The sequence below is a fragment of the Apodemus sylvaticus genome, chromosome 4, assembly GCF_947179515.1.
Source record: "Apodemus sylvaticus chromosome 4, mApoSyl1.1, whole genome shotgun sequence".
Lineage (NCBI taxonomy): Eukaryota > Metazoa > Chordata > Mammalia > Rodentia > Muridae > Apodemus > Apodemus sylvaticus.
Window position 1 is genome coordinate 44752763 of NC_067475.1, and position 24615 is coordinate 44777377.

Sequence of the window (24615 nt, forward strand, 5' to 3'; positions counted from 1 at the left end):
CTTTGCTGAAGTTGTTTATCAGCTGTAGGAGCTCTCTAGTGGAGTTCTTTGGGTCACTTAGGTAGACGATCATGTCGTCTGCAAATAATGATAGTTTGACTTCTTCCTTTCCAATTTGTATCCCTTTGACCTCCTTATGTTGTCGAATTGCCCGAGCTAGTACCTCAAGTACAATATTGAAAAGATAAGGAGAAAGGGGGCAGCCTTGTCTGGTCCCTGATTTCAGTGGGATTGCTTCAAGTTTCTCTCCATTTAGTTTGAGGCTGGCTACCGGTTTGCTGTATATTGCTTTTACTATGTTTAGGTATGGGCCTTGAATTCCTGTTCTCTCCAAGACTTTAAGCATGAAGGGATGCTGAATTTTGTCAAATGCTTTTTCAGCATCCAATGAAATGACCATGTGGTTTTGTTCTTTGAGTTTGTTTATGTAGTGGATTGTATTGATGGATTTCCGTATATTGAACCAACCCTGCATTCCCGGGATGAAGCCTACTTGATCATGGTGGATGATCGTTTTGATGTGTTCTTGGATTCGGTTGGCAAGAATTTTATTGAGTATTTTTGCATCGATGTTCATAAGGGAAATTGTTCTGAAGTTCTCTTTCTTTGTTGGATCTTTGTGTGACTTTGGTATCAGCATAATTGTGGCTTCGTAGAAGGAATTGGGTAGTGTTCCTTCTGTTTCTATTTTGTGGAATAGTTTGAAGAGTATTGGTGTTAACTCTTCTTTGAAGGTCTGGTAGAATTCTGCACTGAAGCCATCTGGTCCTGTGCTTTTTTTGGTTGGAAGACTTTCTATGACTCCTTCTATTTCTTTAGGCATTATGGGACTGTTTAGATGGTCTAGTTGGTCCTGATTTAATTTTGGTATTTGGTATCTGTCAAGGAAATTGTCCATTTCCTCCAGATTCTCCAGTTGTGTTGAGTATAGGCTCTTGTAGTAGGATCTGATGATTTTTTGGATTTCCTCAGTTTCCGTTGTTATATCTCCCTTTTCATTTCTAAGTTTGTTAATTTGGATACTTTCTCTGTGCCCTTTGGTCATTCTGGCTAAGGGTTTATCTATCTTGTTGATTTTCTCAAAGAACCAGCTCCTGGTGTTGTTGATTTTTTGTATGGTTCTCTTTGTTTCTACTTGATTGGTTTCGGCCCTGAGTTTGATGATTTCCTGCCTTCTACTCCTCCTGGGCGAAATAGCTTCTTTTTGTTCTAAGGCTTTCAGGTGTGTCATTAAGCTGGTAATGTATGCTCTCTCCATTTTCTTTTTGGAGGCACTCAGGGCTATGAGTTTTCCTCTTAGCACTGCTTTCGTTGTGTCCCATAGATTTGGGTATGTTGTGTTTTCATTTTCATTGTGTTCTAAAAAGTCTTTAATTTCTTTCTTTATTTCTTCCTTGACCAAGGTATCACTGAGTAGAGTATTGTTCAGTTTCCACGTGTATGTGGGCTTTCTGTTGTTTCTGTTGCTATTGAAGACCACTTTTACTCCATAGTGATCAGATAGGAGGCATGGGATTAGTTCGATCTTCTTATATTTGTTGAGGTCTGTCTTGTGACCAATTATATGGTCGATTTTGGAGAAGGTACCATGAGGTGCTGAGAAAAAGGTATATTCTTTTGTTTTAGGATAGAATGTTCTATATATATCTGTTAAATCTAATTGGTCCAAAGCTTCAATTAGTTTCATTGTGTCCCTGTTTAGTTTCTGTTTTCCTGATCGGTCCATTGAGGAAAGTGCAGTGTTGAAGTCACCCACAATTATTGTGTTAGGTGCAATGTGGGCTTTTAGTTTTAATAAAGTTTCTTTTACGAAAGAGGGTGCCCTTGCATTTGGGGCATAGATGTTCAGGATTGACAGTTCTTCTTTTTGTATTTTTCCTTTGACCAGCAAGAAGTGTCCCTCAGGGTCTCTTTTGATGACTTTGGGTTGAAAGTCAATTTTATCTGATATTAAAATGGCTACTCCAGCTTGTTTCCTGAGACCATTTGCTTTTAAAATTGTCTTCCAGCCTTTTACTCTAAGGTAGTGTTTGTCTTTGACCCTGAGGTGTGTTTCCTGTAAGCAGAAAAATGTAGGGTCCTGTTTACGTATCCATTCAGTTAGTCTGTGTCTTTTTATTGGGGCATTAAGTCCATTGATGTTAAGAGATATTAAGGAATAGTGATTGTTACTTCCTATCATTTTTGACATTATTTTTTAAATTTGAATGCTTAACTTCTTTTGGGTTTGATGAAAGGTTACTATCTTGCTTTTTCCAGGGTGAAGTTTCCCTCCTTGTATTGGTGTTGTCCTCCTATTATCCTTTTTAGGGCCGGGTTTTTGGATAGATATTGGGTAAACTTGGTTTTGTCATGAAATATCTTAGTTTCTCCATCTATGGTGATTGAGAGTTTTGCTGGATATAGTAGTTTTGGTTGGCATTTGTGTTCTCTTAGAGTCTGCATGAGATCTGCCCAGGACCTTCTAGCCTTCAAAGTCTCAGGTGAAAAGTCTGCTGTGATTCTGATAGGTCTTCCTTTATATGTTACTTGGCCTTTTTCTCTTACTACCTTTAGTATTCTTTCTTTGTTTATAACATTTGGTGTTTTGATTATTATGTGACGGGAAGTATTTCTGTTCTGGTCCAGTCTGTTTGGAGTTCTGTAGGCTTCTTGTATATTCATGGGCACCTCTCTTTTTAGGTTAGGGAAGTTTTCTTCCATAATTTTATTGAAGATGTTTGCTGGCCCTTTAAGTTGTAAATCTTCACTCTCATCTATGCCTATAATCCTTAGGTTTGGTCTTTTCATTGTGTCCTGGATTTCCTGGATATTTTGGGTTACAAGCTTTTTGCATTTTGCATTTTCTTTAACTGTTGAGTCCATGGTTTCTATGGAATCTTCAGCATCTGAGATTCTTTCTTCTATCTCTTGTATTCTGTTGTTGATATTTGCATCTCTGTCCCCTGATTTCTTCCCAAGGCTTTCTATCTCCAAAGTTGTCTCCCTTTGAGTTTTCTTAGTTGTTTCTACTTCTGATTTTAGATCCTGGATGGTTTTGCTTAGCTCCTTCACTTGCATGTGTGTGTTTTCCTGTAATTCTTTAAGAGATTTTTGTGTTTCGTCTTTCATGACCTCAGCCTGTTGACCAAAGTTCTCCTGTATTTCTTTATGAGATTTTTGTGTTTCGTCTTTCATGACCTCAGCCTGTTGACCAAAGTTCTCCTGTATTTCTTTAAGTATTTTTTGCATTTCCTCCTTGTTGGCTTTTGTATTCTCCTGGATTTCTTTCAATGATTTTTGTGTTTCCCTTGCAAGGGCTTCTAACTTTTGATCCATTTTCTCCTGAATTTCTTTATGTATGTCCTTCATGTGTTCCTGTACCAGCATCATGACCAGTGATTTTAAATCCAAATCTTGTTTTACTGGTGTGATGGGGTATCCAGGACATGTTGGTAGAGGAGAATTGGGTTCAGATGTTGCCATATTGCCTTGATTTCTGTTAGTGACGTTCCTGTGTTTGCCTTTTGCCATCTAGTTCTCACTGGTGTTAGTTTATCTTGTCAGTGCTGGACTCACCAGTGCAAGCTGCCCCTTCCCAGTTGGCCTCTGGTGCACAGCTTACCTCCTGCACTGCTTGTAGACAGTGTGCTGCTGCCCAGGCTGTTCAGATCCCAAAGCAGGCACCCGAAGGCTCCCGCTGGGGCCTGCTGGATTCACTGGAGCACACTGACTTCTCCCAGCTGGCCGCCCGGAAGCCCAGCTAGCCACTTGCAGGACTTGGAGATGTAATGCTGCCGCCCAGACTGATCTGGATCCGGAAGCGGAGAGAGTAGAGCTAAGGGCTTCTGCCTGAGGCCTTGCCCCAGATTGTGTCTGTGGACCAGATGGAGCCTGTGTGCACCCCCAGGGAGTGCCGACGGTGTATGCTACTGTGACCTCCCCTGTGTTCAGCTCACTCCGCTGGGCAGCCGATCCGCCAACCGGGCTGTCGCACACAAGGTTAGCCTGGCCGCCCAGTCCCTGAGTCCAGGCAAAAGCCTGGGAGGCCAAGGTCCGAGCAAAGTTCCCCTAGGGCTATGACTGTTAATTGGGTCTGCCAGGTGACTAGGATGGCGGGCGTGCGCGCCCGCGCTCCCTGAAAGCGCCGGGAGAGTCTGCTTTGCTAACAATCACCTGGGCGGGTTGACTCACAGATGGCCCACCAAGTCACCCAGTTCTTGGGGTCAGTCCTGTGCCTTTTGGGGCCTGGACCACTGCTTTGTTAGCCTTAGGCTATGCCTGTTACAGGTCTGCCCGCCTGAGCTCTCTGTCGTCGGCGCGCTCGCAGGCCTGGGCAAAAAACCTCCTGGCTGGGTTGGCACCCCGATGGCCCCCTGACCCGCCCAGGGCCTGGGTGCAGGCCAACGCCAGTCAGGCTCAGACCACCGTGGTGTTGGCCTCGGATTATGTTTGTGTACCTTAGTCTGTCCGATCCCTGGAGTACGGAACCAAGATGGATGCACCTCTCCTGACTGGTGGGAGGCCGAGTTCTGAAGTGGCCTCCGTGCAGGACAGGCGCAGCACAACTGCAGCTGCTTGCCACCCGGCTGGTCAGCGAAGGTCAGTGGTCGTGGGCGCAGGGCCTACTGGTCCCTGTGACGCCTGGGTTCCACTGCTGATGGCCCTTCAGCTGGAGCAGCCACTGCTGCCGCCGCCGCCGCCGCTGCCGCTGCCGCCGCCGCCGCCGCTGCCGCCGCCGCCGCCGCGGCCCCTCTATCCAGGAATCAATTTCTAACTGGGCTTTGCCTACTCATGTTTCCAGAACCTTCCAAAATTGCAATTGGTATTTGACACACAAACTTGGGACAGTGTACTTTCTTTTTTTTCTTTCTTTCTTTTTTTTTTTAATATATTTTTTCCTATATTCTTTGTTTACATTCCAAATGATTTCCCCTTTCCCGGATCCCCCCTCCCCATATCCATATGTCCCATAAACCTTCTTCTCTCCATCCCTTCTCCAATAACCTCCCTCCTTTTTCTTTGTCCTTATATTCCCTTCCCATGCTAGATCAATCCTTTCTAGGATCAGAGCCCTCTCCATACTTCTACATGGGAGTCATTTGTTATGAAATTTGTGCCTTGGGTATTCAGGGCTTCTGGGCTAATTAATATCCACTTATCAGAGATTGCATTCCATGTGTATTCTTTTGTGATTGGCTTACCTCACTTAGGATGATATTTTCCAGATCAAACCATTTGCCTAAGAATTTTGTGAATTCATTGTTTCTAATGGCTGAGTAGTATTCCATTGTGTAAATATACCACATTTTCTGCATCCATTCCTCCTTTGAGGGGCATCTGGGTTCTTTCCAGCTTCTGGCTATTATAAATAAGGCTGCTATGAACATAATGGAGCATGTGTCTTTATTGCATGCCGGGGAATCCTTTGGGTATATGCCCAGGAGAAGTATAGCAGGGTCCTCTGGAAGTCTCATGTCCAGTTTTCTGAGGAACCTCCAGACTGATTTCCACAGTGGTTGTACCATCTTACAGCCCCACCAGCAGTGGAGGAGTGTTCCTCTTTCTCCACATCCTCGCCAACACCTGCTGTCTCCTGAGTTTTTGACCTTAGCCATTCTGACTGGTGTAAGGTGAAATCTCAGGGTTGTTTTGATCTGCATTTCCCTAATGACTAATGATGTTGAGCACTTCTTAAGGTGCCTCTCGGCCATCCGAATTTCTTCAGGTGAAAATTCTTCGTTAAGAACTGTACCTAATTTTTAATAGGGTTATTTGGTTCCCTGGGGTCTAACTTCTTGAGTTATTTGTATATACTGGATATTAGCCCTCTATCAGATGTGGGGTTGGTGAATATCCTTTCCCAATTTGATGGTTGCCGTTTTGTCCTTTTAACAGTGTCCTTTGCCTTACAGAAACTTTGTAATTTTATGAGGTCCCATTTGTCAATTCTTGATCTTAAAGCATAAGCTATTGGTGATCTGTTCAGGAACTTTTCCCTTGTGCCCATGTCCTCAAGGGTCATCCCCAGTTTCTTTTCTATTAGTTTCAGTGTTTCTGGTTTTATATGGAGGTCCTTGATCCACTTGGAGTGAAGTTTAGTACATGGAGATAAGAATGGATCAATTCGCATTCTTCTGCATGCTGACCTCCAATTGAACCAGCACCATTTGTTGAAAAGGCTATCTTTTTTCCACTGGATGGTTTTGGCTCCTTTGTCGAAGATCAAGTGACCATAGGTGTGTGGATTCATTTCTGGATCTTCAATTCTATTCCACTGGTCCACTTGTCTGTCACTGTGCCAATACCATGCAGTTTTTAATACTATTGCTCTGTAGTATTGCTTGAAGTCAGGGATACTGATTCCCCCAGAATTTCTTTTGTTGTTGAGAAGAGTTTTAGCTATCCTGGGTTTCTTGTTATTCCAGATGAATTTGAGAAATGCTTTTTCTAACTCTGTGAAGAACTGAGTTGGGATTTCGATGGGGATTGCATTGAATCTGTAGATCACTTTTGGCAAGTTGGCCATTTTAACTATATTAATCCTGCCAATCCACGAGCATGGCAGATTTTTCCATTTTCTGAGGTCTTCTTCGATTTCTTTCTTCAGAGACCTGAAGTTCTTGTCATATAGATATTTCACTTGTTTGGTTAGAGTCACACCAACATACTTTAAATTGTTTGTGGCTATTTTGAAGGGTGTCATTTCCCTAACTTCTTTCTCAGCCTGCTTATCCTTTGAGTATAGGAAGGCAACTGATTTGCTTGAGTTGATTTTATAACCAGCCACTTTGCTGAAGTTGTAGGAGTTCTCTGGTGGAGATTTTTGGGTCACTTAAGTGGACTATCATGTCATTTGCAAATAGTGATAATTTGACTTCTTCCTTTCCAATTTGTATCCCCTTGACCTCCTTATGTTGTCTAATTGCCCTAGCTAGAACTTCAAGTACTATATTGAAAAGATATGGAGAAAGAGGACAGCCTTGTCTAGTCCCTGATTTTAGTGGGATTGCTTCAAGTGTCTGTCCATTTAGTTTGATGTTGGCAACCGGTTTGCTGTATGTTGCTTTAATGATGTTTAGATATGGGCCTTGAATTCCTGTTCTTTCCAATACTTTTAGCATGAAAGGATACTGAATTTTGTCAAATGCTTTCTAATGAGATGATCATATGGTTTTTTTCTTTGAGTTTGTTTAAGTAGTGGATAGCATTGATGGATTTCCTTATATTGAACCATCCCTGCATCCCTGGGATGAAGCCTACTTGATCATGGTGGATGATTGTTTTTATGTGTTCTTGGATTCGGTTGGCAAGAATTTTATTAAGTATTTTTGCATCAATATTCATAAGAGAAATTGTCCTGAAGTTCTCTTTCTTTGTTGGATCTTTGTGTGGTTTTGGTATCAGCGTAATTGTGGCTTCATAGAATGAGTTGGGTAGAGTTCCTTCTGTTTCTATTTTGTGGAATAGTTTGAAGAGTATTGGTGTTAGGACTTCTATGAAGGTCTGATAGAACTCTGCACTGAAGCCATCTGGTCCCGTGCTTTTTTTGGTTTGGAGACTTTCTATGACCCTTTTTATTTCTTCAGGTGTTATGGGACTGTTTAGTTGATCTATTTGATCCTGATTTAGTTTTGGTGTCGTATATCTGTCTAGGAAACTGTCCATTTCCTCCAGATTCACCAGCTGTGTTGAGTATAGGCTTTTGTAGTAGGATCTAATGATTTTTTGAATTTCCTCAGTTTCTGTTGTTATATCTCCCTTTTCATTTCTAAGTTTGTTAATCTGGATACTGTCACTGTGCCCTTTGGTTAGTCTGGCTAAGGGTCTATCCATCTTGTTGATTTTCTCGAAGAGCCAGCTCCTGGTTTGGTTGATTCTTTGTATGGTTCTCTTTGTTTCTACTTGATTGATTTCAGCCCTGAGTTTGATGATTTCCTGCCTTCTGCTCCTCCTGGGTGAAATAGCTTCTTTTTGTTCCAGGGCTTTCAGGTGTGTCATTAAGTTGGTAGTGTATGCTCTCTCCATTTTCATTTTGGCGGCACTCAGGGCTATGAGTTTTCCTCTTAGCACTGCTTTCATTGTGTCCCATAGATTTGGGTATGTTGTGTCTTCATTTTCATTGTGCTCTAAAAAGTCTTTAATTTCTTTCTTTATTTCTTCCTTGACCAAGGTATTATATTGAGTAGAATATTGTTCAGTTTCCACGTGTATGTGGGTTTTCTGTTGTTTTTGTTGCTATTGAAGACCACTTTTACTCCATAGTGATCTGATAGGAAGCATGGGATTAGTTCTATCTTCTTATATTTGTTGAGGTCTGTCTTGTGACCAATTATATGGTCGATTTTGGAGAAGGTACCATGAGGTGCTGAGAAAAAGGTATATTCTTTTGCTTTAGGATAGAATGTTCTATATATATCTGTTAAATCTAATTGGTCCAAACCTTCAATTATATTCATTGTGTCCCTGTTTAGTTTCTGTTTTCCTGATCAGTCCATTGCGGAAAGTGCAGTGTTGAAGTCACCCACAATTATTGTGTTAGGTGCAATGTGTGCTTTGAGCTTTAATGAAGTATCTTTTATGAATGAGGGTGCCCTTGCATTTGGAGCATAGATGTTCAGGATTGAGAGTTCTTCTTGTTGTATTTTTTCTTTGACCAACAAGAAGTGTCCCTCTGAGTCTCTTTTGATGACTTTGGGTTGAAAGTCAATTTTATCTGATATTAAAATGGCTACTCCAGCTTGTTTCCTGAGACCATTTGCTTGTAAAATTGTCTTCCAGCCTTTTACTCTAAGGTAGTGTTTGTCTTTGACCCTGAGGTGTGTTTCCTGTAAGCAGCAAAATGTAGGGTCCTGTTTATGTATCCAGTCGGTTAGTCTATGTCTTTTTATTGGGGCATTGAGTCCATTGATGTTAAGAGATATTAAGGAATAGTGATTGTTACTTCCTGTCATTTTTGATGTTATTTTTAAAATTTGATTGGTTAACTTCTTTTGGGTTTGATGAAAAGTTACTGTCTTGCTTTTTCCAGGGTGAGGTTTCCCTCCTTGTATCGGTGTTTTCCTCCTATTATCCTTTGTAGGGCTGGGTTTGTGGATAGATATTGGGTAAACTTGGTTTTGTCATGGAATATCTTAGTTTCTCCATCTACGGTGATTGAGAATTTTGCTGGATATAGTAGTTTTGGCTGGCATTTGTGTTCTCTTAGAGTCTGCATGAGATCAGCCCAGGATCTTCTAGCCTTCATAGTCTCAGGTGAAAAGTCTGCTGTGATTCTGATAGGTCTTTCTTTATATGTTACTTGGCCTTTTTCTCTTACTGCCTTTAGGGTTCTTTCTTTGTTTAGTACATTTGGTGTTTTGATTATTATGTGATGGGAAGTATTTCTGTTCTGGTCCAGTCTGTTTGGAGTTCTGTAGGCTTCTTGTATATTCATGGGCATCTCTCTCTTTAGGTTAGGGAAGTTTTCTTCCATAATTTTATTGAAAATATTTGCTGGCCCTTTAAGTTGTAAATCTTCACTCTCATCTATGCCTTAGGTTTGGTCTTCTGATTGTGTCCTGGATTTCCTGGATATGTTGGGTTACAAGCTTTTTGCATTTTGCATTTTCTTTAACTGTTGAGTCCATGGTTTCTATGGTATCTTCAGCATCTGAGATTCTTTCTTCTATCTCTTGTATTCTGTTGTTGATATTTGCATCTATGTCCCCTGATTTCTTCCCAAAGCTTTCTATCTCCAAAGTTGTCTCCCTTTGAGTTTTCTTAGTTGTTTCTACTTCTGATTTTAGATCCTGGATGGTTTTGCTTAGCTCCTTCACTTGCTTGTTTGTGCTTTCCTGTAATTCTTTAAGAGATTTTTGTGTTTCCTCTTTCATGACCTCAGCCTGTTGACCAAAGTTCTCCTGTATTTCTTTAAGTGTTTTTTGTGTTTCCTACTTATTGGCTTTTGTATTCTCCTGGATTTCTTTCAATGATTTTTGTGTTTCCCTTGTAAGGGCTTCTAACTTTTGATCCATTTTCTCCTGAATTTCTTTAAGTATGTCCTTCATGTGTTCCTGTACCAGCATCATGACCAGTGATTTTAAATCCAAATCTTGTTTTACTGGTGTGATGGGGTATCCAGGACATGCTGGTAAAGGAGAATTGGGTTCAGATGTTGCCATATTGCCTTGATTTCTGTTAGTGACGTTCCTGCGTTTGCCTTTTGTCATCTAGTTCTTACTGGTGTTAGTTGGTCTTGTCAATGCTGGACTCACCAATGCAAGCTGCCCCTTCCCAGGTGCACAGCTTACCTCCTGCACTGCCTCGAGACAGAGTGCTGTTGCCCAGGCTATTCAGATCTGGAACTAGACACCTGAAGGCTCCCGCTGGGGCCTGCTGGATTCACCAGAGCACACTGACTCCTCCCAGCCGGCCTCCTGGAAGCCCCGCTTGCCTCTTGCAGGACCTGGAGATGTGGTGTTGCCGCCCAGGCTGATCTGGATCCTGAAGCAGAGAGATCTCGGGACATTGTACTTTCAAACGTTAACAAAATCAGGCATCCCCAGTAGTGATTCTCTGTCATTCTCCCTGTGCTCTATGGCGCTCTTCCTTTGGATTATTACTAATTGGACTCTGTCCCTTGTGAATTTTCACTCTTTCTCCTCCTCTTCATCTTTCTTTTCTTTTTCTCTCCTCCCTTTTCTTCTTTAATCTTCTTTTTAATCTTTATGCCTGAAGTGCCATTGCTTACATGTTATGAATCATTAACACCCTTTCTTTTGTATTTATTAGAGTTCTATGTTCCTGACTTCAAGAGTCTTTTTCCTTTTCCTCATTTTCTTTGGTTTATACATCCTACTATTTTCTTTTGGATACACTATGCCCTTTTATATTTTTATGCCTCAGAGAAAATAAGTTATAGATCTTTAGTTGGCATAGTACTCTTTTCTCTGTGCCCACCCTTCCCCATCTTCTAGCTGTGCTTGGCTCCATTTTCCACAAAAGTAGTTTTCCTGAAATAATCTCCTATTCATTAGTTACCTCTTAGAATGAGATGCTGGTTTCAAGTCTCCAGTGCCACCTAGGTGATTTAGATTGGATCTTACATTAAGAAGATCCAATATTATGCAGCATATGTAAAATAAATACACAACTTGAGTAATTAGAAAATGTCTGAAATTATACCAGTATAATGTCATTCCCTAAAATATATAGAAGAAATTTTAAAAATAATTATGGTAGACTAGTTTATAATCATAGTAAAAAATTCTTACCTCTTATAGCAACTGAGAGAAAATACAGTCAAAAATCAATAATGTAACTTTAAATGAATATGAATTTTGTGAAATAAAAACAACACAAGTTTAATAAGATAATTTATGATTTAAAATTCGTACTGTAAGAAATTTTTCTTCTTCTTTTCTTTTCATATTAGAATTAGATTCTTCTCTCATACAATACATCTCAACCACAGTCCCTCCTTCTTCCATTCTTCCTAGCTTCCATTTTCTCTTCAGGAAAGGGCAGACTTCCAAGAGACAAACAGGACAAAACAAGATACAATAAGACAAGGTGAAAACATGTGTATCAAGGCTGGACAAGGAAATCCAAATAAAAGGAAAATAGTCTTAAGAGAAGACAAAAGAGTCAGCAGCATACCCAGTTCCAGTTAGGGGATGCTAACAAAACACAAAGCTAGCATTTATAATATATACTCAGAGAACTTGAACCCATGCAGACCCTGTGATTGCCACTTTAGTTTCTGTGAGTCCGTGTGAGCCCTGCAGTACACCATGTTCTCTTGGTGTCTTCCATCCCCTCTGTCTCCTGCTTTCTTTCCTCTCCATCTTCTGTGGTGTTTCCCAATCTCTGATGGAGACCTCTAATTTAATCTCTCTCTCTCTCTCTCTCTCTCTCTCTCTCTGTCTCTGTCTCTGTCTCTCTCTCTCTCTCTCTCTCTCTCTCTCTCTCTCTCTCTCTCTCTCTCTCTCTCTCTCTGCATTATGCCTAGCTGTGGGTCTCTGTACCTGTACCATCTGCTGTTTCATATCTGCTGTTTCATGAAACCCACTTAATGACCATTGGACAAGGCACCAATCTATGAGTATGGTAGAATATTGTTAGGAATCATTCATTGTTCTTGCTTTGGTTTGGATTCAGATTAATTTATGTTTGCTTCTTGTTGAAGTTAGACCTGCTTCCTCCTCCTGGCCCCATGCTCTAAGAATTAAGACTCAGACTCAAAATATGTTTACAAATACCTTGGCCATATAACTATGCTCTTCTCTGACTGGATCATGACTTAGATAACCCAATTATTTTAGCCTACATTCTGTCATGTGGCTGGTTATCTATGCCCAGAAACCATGTGTCTATCTTCTCACATTTTCTTGAAGGTGTGTGTGAATCTTTCTGCACCTGGTTCTACCCCAGAATTCTTTCTCCTCCCAGTTGTCCCACTCCCACTTCCTGTCTAAGCCATAGGTCATAAACTATTTAATTGACAGGTGATACATCCACACATTACACAGGATTTTCTCTCCACAGGTTCTACCCTGGGTCTCTGGACTATCCAGTCTCCCATTTCTGACCATCCAAGCAGTGCCCGACATGGGATTCCTATTATGGAGTTGCCTCAAGTTAAATCAGACATTGCTTGATCACTCCCACAAGTTCTGTGCCATCATTGCTTCTGAAAAATTATTTCTCTGTCTGTCTTGCTTGCTCATTCACTCTACATAAGCAGATACACAAATAAATAAAATTAAAAAAATAATAAATGAATGATAAATCTGAACACAGTCAAATAAAAGGTCGTGTTTGGTATCTGGTTTGAGAAAAGTAGCCATGGTTCTGGCTACAAAAATACACACACACATACACACACACACACATGAGAGCGAGAGAGACAGACAGACAGACAGAGACAGAGAGAGATACATACATATATACATGTGTATATATTCATATGCATATATATATATGTACACACACATATGTATGTGTCTGTGTCTGTGTCTATGACAGTGTCTGTGTAGGTGTAGGTTCATGAACGTTAGCCAAAGAAAGGGAGAAGGAATGAACTAAAACCTCCTATTAGGCCGATAAACCTCAGAGAAGAGAAAAAAGTATAGTATCAGGATTAACCAAATATATTTATATATTTCAAAGTGAAAGAAGGTTCCTTGATTCAAAGCCCATGAAAGTTCCAAATGTAACAGCAAATACTGCTCAGAGAACTAGATACTCTCCCTTCAGTAACTAGCAGAATGGACATGAATGTGGAGCAACAATACTACAGCTAACCACTGTGACATCTGTGACATTGACATGAACCTCCACCCATTATAAATGTGTCGCACTCTCAGTGCACTAAGCCTTCATCAGAGATGTCATACCATAAGCCATACAAGTCCAAGAATTTTTAAGAAGGTTGAAACTCCATGAAAGTTAAATTTAAGTGAAATGTTTTTCTGTTCTGACTGCTGCAAAATTGAAGCAAAATAAACAGAATATGCAGAAAGTCTCAGTGTATAAAAATTAAACAACATATTTCCCAATAACTGAGGTCAAGAAAACAAAACATGAGGAGAACTAAAAAATCTTTTCGTCTTCATAAAAGTACAAATATAACAGTCATATTTCTGTAAGGGAGGAGAGTGAAAAAAATGTTATAGAATTATGTTAGAAAAGGAAAAAGAACTCAGATTAATAGCTTAACCTTTAGCATTTATATATAAGAAAACCAAAAGGAAATTAAACTTAAAATTAGATACTATGAAAACTACTTCAAATATATATGTGTGTATATATATTCAAATGATTTATGTATTTTTTAATAACAGGAAAAAATCTTATTTCTTGTTTTAGTTACTGCTCTATTACTGTGACAAAACTCCATGACCAAGGCAACTTATAAGTAAAAACATTAAATTGAGGCCTGATAATCATGGAAGAAAATAGGCAGGCAGGCAAACATGGTGCTGGAACAGAGTGTTTATGTCTTACCTGTAACAAAGAGGGACTGACTGGGTCTGGTATGGACTTTGAAACCTCAAAGCCCAATGACAAATCTCCTTCATGAAAGCCACACATATGCAACTGGAGCTATGGGTCCCTCCCTGTGCACTCTTTGGTTGAGGTTAAGTCCCTGGAAGCTCTGGGGATATTGGTTGGTTCATATTGTCATTCCTCCTATGGGGCTGGAACCCCTTCAGCTCCTTGGGTTCTTTCTCTACCTCCTCCTTTGGGGACCATGTCTTCAGATCAATGGTTGGATGAGAGCATTCACCTCTGTATTTCTCAGGCACTGGCAGGGCCTCTCTGGAAACAGTTATATCAGGCTCCTGTCAGCAAGCACTTGTTGGCATCCACAATAGTGCCTGGGTTTTGTGACTGTATATGGGATGGATCTTCAGGTGGAGCAGTTTCTGAATGGTCTTTCCTTCAGTCTTTGTTCCACACTTTGTCTCTGTATTTCCTCCCACAAGTGTTTTGTACCTTAAGAGGGACTAAAGCATTCACACTTTTGTTTTCCTTCTTAAGCTTCATTTGGTCTGTAAAATATATCTTGAGTATTCGAAGCTTCTGGGCTAATATCCACTTATCAGGGATTACATACCATGTGTGTTCTTTTGTGATTAGGTTTTCTCACTCAGGATGATATTTTCTAGTTCCATCCATTTGCCTAAGAATTTCATTAATTCATTATTTTTAATAGCTGAGTAGTATTCCATTGTATAAATGTACCACATTTTCTGTATCCATTCCTCTGTTGATGGACATCTAGGTTCTTTCCAGCTTCTGGCTATTATAAATAAGGCTGCTATAAACATAGTGGAGCATGTGTCCTTATTACATATTGGAGCATCTTCTGGGTATATGCCCAGGAATGGTATAGCTGATCTTCAGGTAGTACTATGTCTAGTTTCCTGAGGAACTGTCAAACTGATTTCCAGAGTGGTTTTACCAGATTACAATCCCATCAGCAGTGGCAGAGCATTCCTTTTTCTCCACATCCTCACCAGCATCTGCTATCACCTGAGATTTAAAAAAAAAAATAAAAAAAAAGATTTCTCAAAATTTAGTGGAGTGTATTACATTGATGTTAGATTTCTGCTTCATCTCTTCTTATTTTAACCACAACAAAACAGCTCATTGGAGGCAAATACTGTATTTATAATCTCTTAGTGAATGAATGAACTGGGGGGTGTTCCAGGTCAAAAAAAAAACTAAAAAAAAAAAAGAAACAACAACAACAACAACAACAACAACAACAACAACAAAAAAAAAAACAGCGAAAATGAAAGACACACTTCCTAATCCTCCTCAAACTGCCCACCAACTGGGAGCCAAGCATTCCAACATTTGAGCCTGTGGGGTCATTCTCATTTCAACCACCACAAGTTCCATTTACACTGACTTTGTTATTTCACACTTTCTTAAGGAGAAAGAGAGGACTGAATGTTATCACCGGCAAGTTCTGTAACTTATACTTGTAAGAAGGAAGAGATCACTCACAAGGTGTGTAAGCTGCGCATCATTCTGACATGAAAACCTGACAAAACTCTTCAGTGAAGGGTAACGCATAAAAAAACCAAATGGTGTTTTATAAGACCAAAAAGTTGTCTTACTATTTTAAAATGAGTTTTGTGACTTGTACATTAATTCAATAGAGATAATTATAATTATGTAAATTAAGGCAGAAAAATCATAAACTGTAATACTCATTCATGCTAGAAAAAGATTTAGAAAACTAAACATAAAAACATTCTATTTAAAGAAGCCTAACTTTGACAGTTCTGTGCATATATGTATGTATATGTGTGTGTGTGTGTGTGTGTGTGTGTGTGTGTTGTTCTAGCAGCATCTTTCCCTTGATGCTCTCTTCCCTTCATATCTTTCCCTGAACCCAGGTCCCATTTCCTTCTCATGCCTTTGTGTGTGCTTTCTTTCTGCTTTGTGACTCTCTGCATTTAATCTGGTTCATTCACATGGTCATGGATTTGAAGCCACTGGATCTTTTCTTTTTTTGTATGTACATTAATTTTTATTTCAGATATGTAATTCATGAACAGGAGAGGTTCTTAAACCAAGTTGTTATAAAGAAAGTAATCATTTGTAAGTAGCTGAATTACTGGCTACTCAGTTATATAACAATCTACTTATTACAGCATCACATTTCCTCCAGCGGTAAGCTTCACTGAAATATTGAATTTAATTCTTTTTTTCATTAGATATTTTCTTTCTTTATTTTCTTTAGACTTATTTGTTTTATTTGTTAAGTACATTGTAGCTGTCATCAGACACACTAGAAGAGGTTATCAGATCCCATTACAGATGGTTGTGAGCCACCATGTGGTTGCTGAGATTTGTTAGTGCTCTTAACCACTGAGCCATCTCTCTGGCCCAAGATATTTACTTTATTTACATTTCAAATGTTATCCCCTTTTATGGTTTCTCCTCAAAAAAAAAAAAAACAAAACAAAACAAAAAACAAAAAACCAACCAACCAACCAACCAAAAAACCCCTATCTAATCCCCTCTTCCCCTGTCCACCAACCTACCTCCTTGCACTTCCCTGTCCTGACATTCTCCTACACTGGGACAGCAAGCTTTCATAGGACCAAAGGCCTCCCCTTTCACTAATTAATGACCAACCAGGGCATCCTCTGCTACATATGTTGTTGAAGCCATGGGTCCCTCCATGTGTACTCTTTGGTTAGTGGTTTAGTCCCTGGGAGCTCTGGGGGTACTGATTGATTTATATTGTTCTTCCTCCTTTGGGCCTGCAAACCCCTTCAGCCTTTGGTCTTTTCTCTAGCTCTTCCATTGGGGTCCATGTGCTCACTCCAATGGTTGGCTGAGAGCATCCACCTCTGTATTTGTCAGGTACTTGGAAAGCCTCTCAGGAGATAGCTATATCAGGTCCTGTGAGCAAGCATTTGCTGGCATCCACAATAGTGTCTGGGTTTGTGATTGTATATGGGATGATCCAACATGGGGTCATATGGTAATCTTATTTAATAGTAAGCACTTGTTATCAGCCCCTTGACCAGTCATGAATTTTTGTATTAACCACAGTTTTGTGTGAAGAATAAGTGTTTTTTCTAAAATTACTATTTTATTAAGGTGGGCAACAATATTAATCTATAGATATAAACATAAATATTTAGGAAGTAGGATATTTATTTATCAATATATTTATATTATGCTTTTTTATTTTCTATATTCTTTGTTTACATTCCAAATGCTTTCCCCTTTCTGAGTTTCCCCATCCTTATATGTCCCATAAGCCCTCTTCTCTCTACCCATTCCCCAATCACCCTCCTCCCATTTCTCTGTCCTGGTACTCCCCTACAATGCTGAATCAAGCCTTTCCAGGACCAGGGCCCTCTACTTCCTTCTTCTTGGGAATCATTTGATATGCTAATTGTGTCTTGAGTATTCAGAGCTTCTGGGCTAATTAATATCCACTTATTAGTGATTGCATTCCATGTGTATTCTTTTGTGATTAGGTTACCTCACTTAGGATGATATTTTCCAGTTCCAACCATTTGCCTAAAAATTTCATGAACTCATTGTTTTTATTTTCTGAGTAGTATTCCATTGTGTAAATATACCACATTTTCTGTATCCATTCCTTCATTGAGAGACATCTGGGTTCTTTCCAGCTCTGGCTATTATAAATAAGGCTGCTATGAACATAGTGGAGCATGTGTCCTTATTGCATACCAGGGAATCCTCTGGGTATATGCCCAGGAGTGGTATAGCAGGGTCTTCTGAAAGTGTCATGCCGTTTTCTGAGGAACTGCCAGACTGATTTCCAGAGTGGTTGTACCATCTTGCAATCCAACCAAGCAGTGGAGGTGTGCTCCTATTTCTCTGCATCCTCACCAACACTTGCTCTCTCCTGAGTTTTTTAACCTTAGCCATTCTGACTGGTATAAGGTGAAATTTCAGGGTTGTTTTGATTGCATTTCCCTAATGACTAATGATGTTGAACATTTCTTTTTTTTTTCTTTTTTTTTCACATTTTTTATTAAGTATCTTCTTCATTTACATTGCTAATGGCAAAATCTTTCCCAATTTCCCCCTCCCAAAAGCTCCCCTCCCCAAAGATTCCCTACCCCTTCTCCCACCCCCCTGCCTCCATGTATATGCCCCTTTACTTAACACACTTCCACCTCCCCCCACCCCCACCCCTGTCCATTTCCCTTTGTTGGGGCCTCTATTGAGCCTTTACCTGACCAAACACCACTCCTCCCATTGATGCCCAAGGAGGCATTCCTCTGCCACATTTTTGGCTGGAACTATGTGTACCCCTTGGTTGATGATTCAGTCCCGGGGAGTCTTGGGGTGTCTGAGTGTCCGAAGTCATTGTTCTTCCCATGGGGCTATAAACCCCTTCAGCTCCTCCAGACCACCCCCCCCAGATCCTTTGTTGGGGACCCCAAGCAGAGTCCAATAGTTGGTTGCTAGTTTCTGCCTCTGTATTTGCAAGGCTCTGGCAGGGCCCCCTCTGGAGATAGCCATGGCATGCTCCTTTTGGTACACGCTTCTTGTCATAGTGACTGTTTATAGGATGAATCCCAGGTAGGGCAGTCGCTGGGTGGCCTTTACTTCAGACTCTGCTCCACACATTGCCTCCCTTATTGCTCCTGTGAGTATTATTTTCCCTTTTTCAGAGGAACCATAGCACCTTCACTTAAGTCCTCCTTCTTCTTGAGCTTCCTATGCTGGGTGAATTGTGAATTGTTTATTTTGAGCTTTTGCACTAGCATCCACTTATTAGTGAGTGCATACCATGTGTGTTCTTTTGTGACTGGGCTATCTCGCTCAGGATGACACTTTCTAGTTCCATCCATTTGCCTAAGTATTCATTGTTTTTGATAGATGAATAGTACTCCATTGTGTATATACACCATAGTTTCTGTATCCATTCCTCTGTTGAGGGACATCTGGGTTCTTTCCAGCTTATGGTTATTAGAAATTAGGCAGCTATGAACATAGTGGAACATGTGTCCTTATTACATGTAGGAGCACCTTCTGGGTATATGCCCAGGAGTGGTATAGCTGGGTTCACAGGCAGTACTATGTCTAATTTTCTGAGGAATCACAAAACTGATTTCCAGAGTGGTTTTACCAGCTTGCAATCCCACTAACAATGGAGAAGTGTTCCTCTTTTGCCACATCCTCTCCAGCATCTGCTGTCCCCTAAGTTTTTCATCTTAGCCACTCTGACTGATATAAGGTAGAATCTCAATGTTGTTTTGATTTGCATTTCCCTGATAACTAAGGATGCTGAACATTTCTTTAGGTGTTTTAGAGCCATTTGAGTTTCCTCAGTTGAGATTTCCCTGTTTAGCTCTGTACCCCATTTTTTAATAGGGTTATTTGATTCTCTGGAGACTGTCTTGAGTTCTTTGTATATGTTGGATATTATCCCTCTATCAGATGTAGGGTTAGTAAAGATCTTTCCCAATTTGTTAGTTGCTGTTTTGTCCTATTGACTATGTCCTTTGCCTTACAGAAGCTTTGCAGTTTTTTGAGGTCCCATTTGTCGATTCTTGTTCTTAGAGCATAAGCCATTGGTGTTCTGTTCAGAAACTTTCCCCTTGTGCCCATGTTCAAGGTTTGTCCCCACTTTCTCCTCTATAAGCTTCAGTGTCTGATTTTATGTGTAGATCTTTGATCCACTTGGACTTGAGCTTGGTACAAGGAGATAAGAATGGGTTAATTTGCATTTTTCTGCATGCAGACCTCCAGTTGATCCAGCACCATTTGTTAAAAATGCTGTGTTTTTTCCACTGGATGTTTTAGCTATTTTGTCAAATATCAAGTGACCTTGCATATGTGGGTTCTTATCTGGGTCTTCTATTCAATTCCATTGATCTTCCTGCCTGTCTGCATACCAATACCAAACAGTTTTTATCACTATCACTCTGTTGTAGAGCTTGAGGTCAGGGAAGGTGATTCCCCCAGAATATCTTTTGTTTTGGAGAATATTTTTTGCTATCCTGGGTTTTTTGTTATTCCAGATGAATTTGAGAATTGCTCTTTCTAACTCTATGAAGAATTGATTTGGAATTTTGATGGGGATTGCATTGAATCTGTAGATTGCTTTTGGCAAGATGGCCATTTTTACTATATTGATCCTGCCAATCCATGAACATGGGAGATCTTTCCATCTTCTGAGACTTTCTTCAATTTCTTTCTTCAGAGGCTTAAAGTTCTTGTCATATAGACCCTTTACTTGCTTCATCAGGGTCACACCTAGGTATGAAATATTATTTGGGACTATTGTGAAGGGTGTCATTTCCCTAATTTCTTTCTCTCCTTGTTTATCCTTTGAGTAGAGGAAGGCTACTGATTTGCTTGAGTTAATTTTATATCCAGTCACTTTGCTGAAGTTGTTTATCAGCTTTAGGAGTTCTCTGGTGGAAGTCTTGAGGTCACTTAAGTATACTATCATATCATCTGCAAATAGTGATAGTTTGACTTCTTCCTTTCCAATTTGTATACCTTTGACCTCTTTTTGCTGCCTGATTGCTATGGCTAGGACTTCAAGTACTATATTGAATAGATAGGGAGAGAGTAGGAATCCTTGTCTGGCCCCTGATTTTAGTGGGATTGCCTCAAGTTTCTCTCCATTTAGTTTGATGTTGTTACTGGTTTGCAGTATATTGCTTTCACTATGCTTAGGTATGGACCTTGGATTCCCAATCTCTCCAAGATTTTTATCACGAAGGGATGCTGAATTTTGTCAAAAGCCTTTTCAGCATCTAATGAAATGACCATGTGGTTTTTTTCCTTTAGTTTGTTTATGTAGTGAATTACATTGACGGATTTCTGTATATTGAACCATTCCTGCATCCCTGGGATAAAGCCTACCTGATCATGGTGAATTATAGATTGATGCATTCTTGGATTCAGTTGGCCAGAATTTTGTTGAGTATTTTTGCATTGATGTTCATGCGGGAGATTGGTCTGAAGTTCTCATTCCTTGTTTGGTCTTTGTTTGGTTTAGGTATAAGTGTGATTGTGGCTTCATAGAATGAGTTGGGTAGTGCTCCTTGAGTTTCTATTTCATGGAAAAGTTTGAATAGTATTGGTATTAACTCTTCTTTGAAGATCTGCTAGAATTCCCCACTAAATCAGTCTGGTCCTGGGCTTTTTTTGAAGGGAGACTATTAATGACTGCTTCTATTTCCTCAGGGCTTATGGGACTATTTAGATGGCTTATCTGATCCTGTTTTAACATTGGCACCTGGTATGTATCTAGAAAGTTATCCATTTCATCCAAGTTTTCAAACTTTGCTGAGTATAAACTCTTGTAGTAGGATCTGATGATTTTTTGAATTTCCACAGATTCTGTTGTTATGTCTCCCTTTTCATTTCTGATTTTATTAATTTGGATACTGTCTTCGTGCCCCCTGGATAGTCTGGCTAAGCGTTTATCTATCTTGTTGATTTTTTCAAAGAACCAGCTCCTTGTTTTGTTGATTCTTTGTATAGCTCTTTTTGTTTCTGCTTGGTAGATTTCAGCCCTAAGTTTGATTATTTCCTGCCGTCTACTCCTCTTGGGGATATTTGCTTCCTTTTGTTCTAGAACCTTCACATTTACTGTCAAGCTGTTAGTGTAAGCTCTCTCCATTCTCTTTTTGGAGGCACACAGAGCTATGTTTTCCTCTTAACACTGCTTTCATTGTGTCCCATAAATTTTGGTATGATGTGTCTTCATTTTCATTAAATTCTAAAAAGTCTTTAATTTCTTTCTTTATTTCTTCCTTGAACAATCTATCATTGAGAAGAGCATTGTTCAGAGTCCATGTGTATGTGTGTTTTCCATTGCTTTTGTTTGATCTTAAGACCAGCCTTAGGCTGTGGTGATCTGATAAGATACAAGATACAATATTTCTTAAAGATATTTATTTATTTATCATATGTAAGTACACTGTAGCTGTCTTCAGACACCAGAAGAGGATGTCAGATCTCTTTACGAATGGTTGTGAGCCACCATGTAGGTGCTGGGATTTGAACTCATGACCTTTGGAAGAGCAGTCGGTGCTCTTAACCCGCTGAGCCATCTCTCCAGCCCCAAGAAACAATATTTTTAATATTTCCATTTCTGTTGAGGCCTGTTTTGTGACCAATTATATGGTCAATTTTGGAGAAGGTACCATGAGGTGCTGAGAAGAAGGTATATTCTTTTGCTTTAGGGTGGAATGTTCTATAAATATCTGTTAGATCCAGTTGGTCCATAACTTCAGTTAGTTTCACTGTATCTCTGTTTAGTTTCTAGTTCCATGACTTGTCCATTTTTGACAAGGGGTGTTGAAGTCTCCCACTATTGTTGTGTGGGATGCAATGTGTGCTTTGAGCTTTAGTAAAGTTTCTTTTATGAATGTGGGTGCCCTTGTGTTTGGAACATAGATGTTTAAAATTGAGAGTTCATCTTGGTAGACTTTTCCTTTGACCAGTATGAAGTGTCCTTCCTTATCTTTTTTTTGACAACTTTTGGTTGAAAGCCAATTTTATCCGATATAAGAATGGCCACTCCAGCTTGTTTCTTGAGACCATTTGCTTGGAAAATTGTTTTCCATCCTTTGACTCTTAAATAGTGCCTGTCTTTGTCACTGAGGTGGGTTTCTTGTATACAGTAAAATGTTGGGTCCTGTTTACATATCCAGTCTGTTAGTCTATGTCTTTTTATAGGGGAATCGAGACCATTGATATTAAGAGATATTAAGGAAAAGTGATTGTTGCTTACTGTTATCTTCTTAGTTAAAAGTGACATTCTGGTTGTGTAGCTATCTTCTTTTGGGTTTGATGAAAGATTACCTTATCGTTTTTCTACAGTGTGGTTTGCTGTCTTGTGTTGGTATTTTCCACCCATTATCCTTTGCAGAGCTGGAGTTGTGGAAAGATACTGTGTAAATTTGCTTTTCTCATAGAATGTCTTGTTTTCACCATCTATGGTAATTGAAAGTTTTGCTGGGTATAGTAGTCTGGGATGACATTTATGTTCTCTTCCAGTCTGTATGAGATCTGAACAGGATCTTCTGGCTTTCATAGTCTCTGGTGAGAAATCTGGTGCAATTCTGATAGGTCTTACTTTATATGTTACTTGACCTTTTTCTCTCACTGCTGTTAATATTCTTTCCATGTTTAGTGCATTTGGTGTTTTGATTATTATGTGATAGGAGGAATTTCTGCTCTGGTCCGATCTATTTGGAGTACTATAGGCTTCCTGTATGTTCATGGCCATCTCTTTCTTTAGGTTAGGGAAGTTTTCTTCTATAATTTTGTTGAAGATATTTATTGGGCCTTTAAGATGTAAATCCTCTTGCACTGAGTCTTTCCAGAACCAGGGGCCACTCCTCCATTCTTTTTGGACATCATTTAATTTGTGGATTATGTCCTGAATATTCTAAGTTTCTAGGCTAATATCCACTTATCAGTGAGTGCATACTATGATTGATCTTTTGAGACTGGGTTACCTCACTTAGTATGATGTTCTCTAGCTCCATCCATTTGTCTAAGAATTTCATGAATTCATTGTTTCTAATGGTTGAATAGTACTCCATTGTGTAAATATACCACATTTTTTGTATCTATTCCTCCGTTGAAGGACACCTAGGTTCTTTCCAGCTTCTGGCTACTACAAATAGGGCTGCTATGAACATAGTGGAGCATGTATCCTTATTGCATGCTGAAAAATCCTCCGGATATATGCCCAAGAGTATAGAGGAATACCAGAACAGGGAAGTGGGAAGGGGTGGATGGAAGAACAGGGGGACGGAAGAGGGTTAATGTGACTTGCGGGGAGTGGGGACCCAGAAAAGGGGAAATCATTTGAAATGTAAATAAAAAATATATCAATAAAAAAGAAAACAAATGTAAAAAAATAAATAAAATTATGCCAGATACAAGAAAAAAAAAGTTACTTAAGGAGACTATGGCTCACACAAACAATGCCTTTCTTCTAAGTTAAAATGAACACCCTCTAAGAATCTTTACTTGATAACTCTGTCTACAATTCTTATGGCAGGGCACTTAATGTATTTGCTTCTTGACTTAGGAAGACTAAATAAATAATGTAAAAATGGGAAGAATTTTGGGGGTGGTAGTAGGTAATGGGTAGAATGGCTGGGTTAGGTTAACTATTAATTAAAGCTGCTGTAGTGCTCAGAAAAAAAAAAAGATGTAAATCCTCACTTTCTTCTATTCCTATAATCCTTAGGTTTGGTCTTCTCATTTTGTCCTGGAGTTCCTGGATGTTTTGGGTTACAAGCTTTTTTCATTTTGCATTTTCTTTGACTGTTGAGTCAATAATTGCTATGGAATAGTCAGCATCCGAGATTCTTTCTTGTATCTCTTGTATTCTGTTGTTGATGTTTGCATCTATGATTCCTGAGTTCTTTCCAAGGTTTTCTATTTTCAGAGATGTCTCACTTTTTGATTTCTTTGTTGATTCGATTTCCAAGTTTAGATCTTGGATAGTTTTGTTTAGTTACTTCACTTGTTTGTTTGTTTTTTCCTGAAATTCTTTAAGGAATTTTTGTGTTTCCTCTTTAGGAGCTTCTACTTGTTCATCCATGTTCTCCTGTGTTTCTTTTAGGAATCTTTGTGATTCCTCTTTAAGGGTTTTTG